Below are 6,401 nucleotides of genomic sequence, written 5' to 3'. Positions count from 1 at the left end.
GATGGAGTAGGGGGAAGAGAGGGTGGGGAAAACGTGTAGAAGACGGGAGGTAGAAGGGCGAAAGAAGGGCTGGCAGGGTGGGAAAGCAGAGGGAGAGGAGCTGGGGCCGCAGGTTTGGAGAGTTTATTGGGCCCAATGGGAAAAAGGGAATTTGGGCGGGGAACCTCGACACGGAGTTGGATTTGAAAAAGCAGTCCTGGGTCCTTGCCGGAGGTGTAGAGGCGGAGGCCCCAGTGGTTGGCTTGTGTCCATTTGTTGAGATCTTTTCCGGCCTCAGTAAAAGTAATGGTGAGAGGGTTGCACCAGTAGCCATATTGACAGATGTTAGAGGACGGGGTTTTGGTGATGGTGATGTAATCCCAGGTGGAGGAGAGGTTCCAATAGCCATCGCCAGAGGTTTCGCATCCCCATGCTTTACAAAAGTAGTAGGAAGCGTCACCACACTTGGAGGAGAGGGAGTGATCACGGTGATCCCCGGGACAGGTGTAAACAACCTCAGCGCGAAGGTTTTCGCGGGCCGCGCGATTGCCGCATCCAAATTGAGCTTCATTGAGGGAATCAACTGGGTAATCGCGAGGGAGGAAAAAGGAAGGGGTACCCCAGACCTCGCTAGCCCCGAGGGCAAGGGCGCAGAGGTCAACGTGAAGGGGGTCCCAGGGGGGTGCGGTGCCGAGGGTACTGGTTGAATTTGCGACATCTCCCGCCTCGTTGATTATGAGCCAGGTATAATTATAAAGGGTATAGGGCGAGGGTTTATGGGGGCTCGGGGCACAAAAGGTGGGGCGAAGGTGCAAAGGCAGGAGCAGAGGGATCAAGACGAGAAGAGGAAGGCGTGCTGGCGGGTGGACCCGGGTCATCTTGCCGAGGGGAGGTGGAGTAATCTGCAAGAGAAACAGAGAGAGTATCCTCAGGGGCCGGGTCCCTGGGTGGGATAAACGGCTTGACAAGTCTTTCTGGAAGCCAGCGAGTTTCTTCTGTGTCAGGGTTGTGAACACAGGCATAACCCTTGCCCCAAACGAGGACAGGGTGGGGGCCAAGCCAGGCACCGGTGCGAACATCCTTCCACAGAACTGTGGAGAAGGAAGAGGCCGAGGCAGGGTGCCAGAGCCTGTCAGCTGCAGACTTGCCCTCAGTGTCCAAAGAGAGGAAGTTGAGCACAAAAAGTGCATGACTGAGCAGCAGCCGGGGAGTTATTTTAAACCCTTGAAAAACAAGATCTTGGGTGGAAAGTTTGTGAAGCATGTTTTTCAGGGTAGAGTGAGCTCTTTCAACAATTCCTTGACCCTGGGGGTTGTGGGGAATTCCAAATTTGTGAAGAATGTCAAATTTTGAAAGAAAAGATTTAAGTTTATCGGAAACATAGGCAGGGCCATTGTCAGTCTTGATGGTTTTTGGGGTGCCAAGGACTGTAAAACAGTGGAGAAAATGAGCAACAACATCTTTTGCAGCCTCTCCAGTATGGAGGGAAGCGCAAAGGAAACCACTGAAGGTGTCAACAGAAACATGAACATATTTCTGAGAGCCAAAAGGTTGAAAATGTGTAATATCGGTCTGCCAGAGAGCCCCAGGCGTGAGGCCACGGGGATTTACACCAGTGTGGGGTTCAGGAAGAAGGGAGAGACACGATTGACAAGATTTTACTATGTCCCGAGCTTGATCGCAGGTGATACGAAACCTATGGCGCAGGGTCTGAGTGTTGAGGTGATGAAGGGCATGGGCGCGCTTGGCCCTTTGAAAAGGGGAAGGATCATTGGCAGAGAAAATGGCGGCCATGGCCAAGATGGAGGAGGGCCGGGAGGCCGCGTCCACCTGGGCATTGCCTACGGCAAGCGGGCCAGGCAAAGATGTGTGGGCGCGAATGTGTGCGATAAAGAAGGGGTTGGAACGTGTGAGGATAAGTTGTTGGATGGCTGAAAAGAGCCTAAAGGCTGTTGTGGAGGGTTTGATAAAGGGAACAGTTTCGAGGAGGGGAATGGAATGGGCGATATAAGCACTGTCAGTGTAGAGATTAAAGGGGGCAGAAACAAGGGTAAAAGCCTGCAAGATAGCAAACAACTCGACATGTTGAGCAGAGGTGTAAGGGGTATTAAAGGTGGTAATCTGTCCTGCAATAGATAAGGCAGCGGTACCTGAGGAGCTGCCATCTGTAAAAAGCAGAGTGGCTTCAGGGATGGGAGTAGATTTGGAGAGGGAGGGAAAAATGGCAGGGTTACGATTAAGGAATTGGATGAGCTTATCAGAGGGATAGTGCGAAAGGAGGGAACCAGAGTAATAAGTGAGAAACAAAGCCCAATCGACAGATTCCATTTGGAGGTGCAGAAGGTTTTGGGGAGAATAAGGTAGAACAATGGACTGTGGGTGAATGCCGAAAATCTTGACTGAAAGAGTGAGGCCATGGTTAAGAAGGGCAATGATGAGGTCAGGGTAGGTAGCCAGGACCTTAGGAGGTGAGGCGGGAAGGTGGATCCAATAGAGAGGGGCCGATTGATAGAAAACTGCGGTGGGGGCAAAAGTAGTGGCAAAGACAATAAGTTGTAGAGGGGAGCGCGGATCATAGTAAGTAAGAGATTGAGCATGGATGGCTTGCTCCACAAGGCGAAGGGCCTCGCGGGCTGCGGGGGTTAGGGAACGGGGAGAGGAAGGATTTGAATCACCTTGGAGAATGTCAGTGAGGGGTTTGATATCTCCAGTAGAGAGTTTGAGGTAGGGGCGCAGCCAGGTGATGTCCCCGAGAAGTCTTTGAAAATCATGGTAAGTTTTTAAATGGGAGGTACGCAATTGGAGTTTTTGTGTGCGCACCAACGAGGGGAGCAACTCAAAACCAAGAAACAAATGAGGAGGGTGGAGCTGAACCTTGTCTTGGGAAATGGCAAATCCATGAGCCTTAAGGGAGGAAACAATATGGGATGCGACACGAAGAAGGTCATCTGGGTCGGGGCCCAGAAGCAAAATGTCATCCATGTAGTGATAGAAGGAGATGGTGGGGTATAGAGAACGAAAAGGGTTCACATAGGAGGCAACGTAGACCTGACAGAGAGTTGGGCTGTTGGCCATGCCTTGGGGGAGGACCTTCCAATGGTACCTGGCAGCGGGGCCGGAGGCATTGATGGGAGGGAGAGAAAAAGCAAACCTCGGGCAGTCCACGGGGTCAAGGGGAATAGAGAAGAAGCAATCCTTGAGATCCAGAACAATCTTATGAGAACCAGCAGGGAAGGCAGTGGGGACAGGAAGGCCGGGCTGGGTTGCTCCCATGGGCTGCATGGAGGCATTGATGCGGCGCAGATCGTGAAGGAGGCGCCAAGAGCCAGACTTCTTTTTAATAACAAAGATGGGGGTATTCCAAGGGGAAGTAGAGGGTTCGATGTGGCCAGCCACGAGCTGCTCCTGGATGAGGGCGGAAGCAGCCGCGAGTTTTTCAGTGGTGAGTGGCCATTGTGCGACCCAGATGGGGTCATTAGAGGACCAAGAAATACGCATAGAGGGGCGAGGGTTTGGAGAAACTGAGGGAAGAACAGAGGAGGAAGGTGGCAAAGTAAACTGTGCAAAAACGGAAGGAGAGGAATCGAGGGGTGGAAACCGAGTGTTGGGGGGTGAGTAGCCAAGGCCCTGACGACCAGGATTGGGCCTGGCCGTGATGGGTTTGGTGATGCCTTGGAGATATTTACCAAGGCCCTTAGAGGGGACATAGCCGGATGCAAGCAGTTGATTGAGGATTTTCTTGTCCTTGCATTTAAGGAGGACCAGGCCCATTTGATCCATGAGGTCTCTCCCCCACAGATTAATGGGTAGGTCAGGGACAATGTAGGGGCGAACAAGGCCAGTGTCACCGTCCTCGTCCTGCCAGACGAGGCGATGAGCACTGAGATGAACACGTTTGGCAGTGCCCGTGACACCAGAAATGGGGTCGGGAGATGGGGTAGTGGGCCAATCAGGAGGCCAATCAAGCGGGGAGAAACAAGTGGTGTCAGCGCCTGTGTCAAGGAGGCCATGAAAGAGGCGACCTTGGATGGTGAGAGAAAGGACGGAAGAAGGGCGTTCCTTACAGATGGTTTTAATCCAGTAAACATCAGAGGAGCCAGGATGGGTGGCGCCGCGGGGGTGCGGTAGAGAAGGAAGTTCCACTGCAAGGGGAAGGGGAAGAGCCTGAGCAATGCGGATGCCCGGGGAGACCTGGATAGGTTTGAAGGGGGCGACAGCATTAAGGATAATCTCCCCGGTGTAGTCCCCATCGACGATGGAAGGCTGGATGATGAGGCCGTCGATGGTGGAGGAGGCGCGACCAATGATCATGAAGAAATAACCCGGAGGAGGGGGGCCAAAAATGCCTGTAGGAATGGAATAGACACCGCCACGGGGGTCTAGTAGGTGGGGGGAGGAGGCACACAAGTCAAGTCCTGCGGAACCTGGGGTGGCCCGGAAGAGGGTGGCGGTTGAGGGACGAGGGCTTGGGAGGGGTGGTGCTGATAAAGAACTTGGTGTTGGGTGGAGGGAAGTCCAGTCTGAGCCCCCGAGGCTGGAACAAAATTGATGTGGTGAGGCTTGGAGCGCAGGGCCTGGGGGTGGCCCCTGGGGGATTTTCCCTGTGTGGGAATCGAGGGTCCCTGCATGGGAGCTCTGTTGGGGCGGCGGTCAAGGAGAGGGTTAGGGCCGAGATAGTTGCCTTCCACGTCAGTGGTGGCGCGGCAAGAGGTTTTCCAGTGCCGGCTGCGGCGGCAGCGGGGGCAAAGAGAGGGTCTTGCAGAGGTGGAGCCGGCTTGGATGTCAGGGGCGCGTCGCTCAGGGCAGCGACCTGCAAAATGGCCAGGCCTGCCACAAGAATAGCAGATGTGGCCTGAGTTTTGACCTTGAAAAGCAACTAGAGCGCCCGCAACCTGGGTTGCAAAAGAGTGTGCATTTTTACAAAGAGAAATCATCTCTTCAAGAGAGCGAGAGGGTGAAGGCCCTTTAAGAACCTGTCGACAAGCAGGGTTGGCATTTTCAAAAGCCAGCTGCTTGACAAAAGGATTAGAGGTGTCAGTAATGCCGGTAGTACGATCAATAGCCTCAAGGAGGCGAGAGATAAAGGCATGATAGGGCTCATCATCTGCTTGCTGAATCTTGACAAGAGGGAGGTTGGGGCCCCCGGAAGGAATAGCTTTCCATGCGCGAAGAGCAGCCTGGGAGGTAAGGTTGAGCAAATGGTAAGGAATAGGACGTTGGGCCTGAATGGTATCATAGGGTTTAGAGCCAGAGATCTGGAGAAATTCAAGTTCATGATCACGGGCGAGTTCCTTGCAGTAATTGAGGAATTCAGCCTCCCAAAGGATAATTTGTTCAGGCTTAAGACAGCGGCGGACAGTTATGCGCCACTCGATAGGAAAGAGATTCCCCCCAAAGGAAAGACTTTCAAGGCAGGAGAGGGTGTAGGGGGCCTGAACTCCGTATTCAAGGACAGCCTTGCGAACCTCCTTAAGGGAGGCTTGGTCCAAATCCCTGATTTCTATATTCTCCCGGTAAATAGCTCCAGGGCCGCGACGACGGGGAGGTGACGGAGGCAAGGGGCCAGCGTTTCCTGGGGCATGCCCAACACCGTCATTAGAGGCACCGTCATCGGGAGGGAGCCCCGCAGCAGCCTGTGAACGAGTAACCATAGGGTGAGAGGAGGCAGAGGAAGCAGCCGGGGAGGAATGGGGAGGATCAGGCAAGGGCGGGGGCGCAGGCAGAGAAGGCTCGGATGTGGGGTGGAGAATAGCAGGGAAAGCTTGGAGGGGCACAGAGGCCGGTGAGGGAGGGGGGGGCAACATGGGAGAGGATGCGGTCTAGAGAAGAACAGATTTTATCCATAGCAGACTGAAACTGCGAAGGAGTCGGCTGGGAGGGAGCGGCAGAGTCAGGGGGAGGGGGCAATGGCTGTGAGCGGGAATCGTAGGCGGCAGCAGCTTGTTCCAGAGTGGCCTCGTCCTCGGGAGAGAGGTGATCGGGGAACGGGGCACGGGTAAGAGGAAGGAAAGAGGAAGTGGAGGAAGAAACAGGAGCAGCGGGTGCAGAAGGAGGGGGAGGAACGTAGGGAGGGGGCTGAGAGACGGCGGAGGCACCGTCCCGAGAAGGAGTGGGCGACGCAGGGGTGTGAGAACGGGAGGCTGAGGCAAGAACCGCTTCTCCTGCTTTAAGAATATCGGCGCAGGAGGAAGAAATGGGGGCAGCGGTGATGATGCCGTCAAGAAGCTGCCAGTATTTAAGAATACAGTCCTTAAAGGCAGGGTCATTCTGCTTATCACAGAAGGCAGTGAGATCGTTACCTATGGTGAGCCAGGTGGAGCGGGCGATTTTAGGCGCAGTGAAAGCAAACCACGGGGAGGCACGGTGGACAACATTAAGGAACTGGCAAAGATCAGCCTTAGAGACATGGACCTTACGAGAAA

The sequence above is a fragment of the Suncus etruscus genome, chromosome X (genome assembly GCF_024139225.1).
Source record: "Suncus etruscus isolate mSunEtr1 chromosome X, mSunEtr1.pri.cur, whole genome shotgun sequence".
Classification (NCBI taxonomy): domain Eukaryota; kingdom Metazoa; phylum Chordata; class Mammalia; order Eulipotyphla; family Soricidae; genus Suncus; species Suncus etruscus.
The sequence above is the reverse complement of the archived record's forward strand: the minus strand, read 5'-3'. Positions refer to the sequence as shown.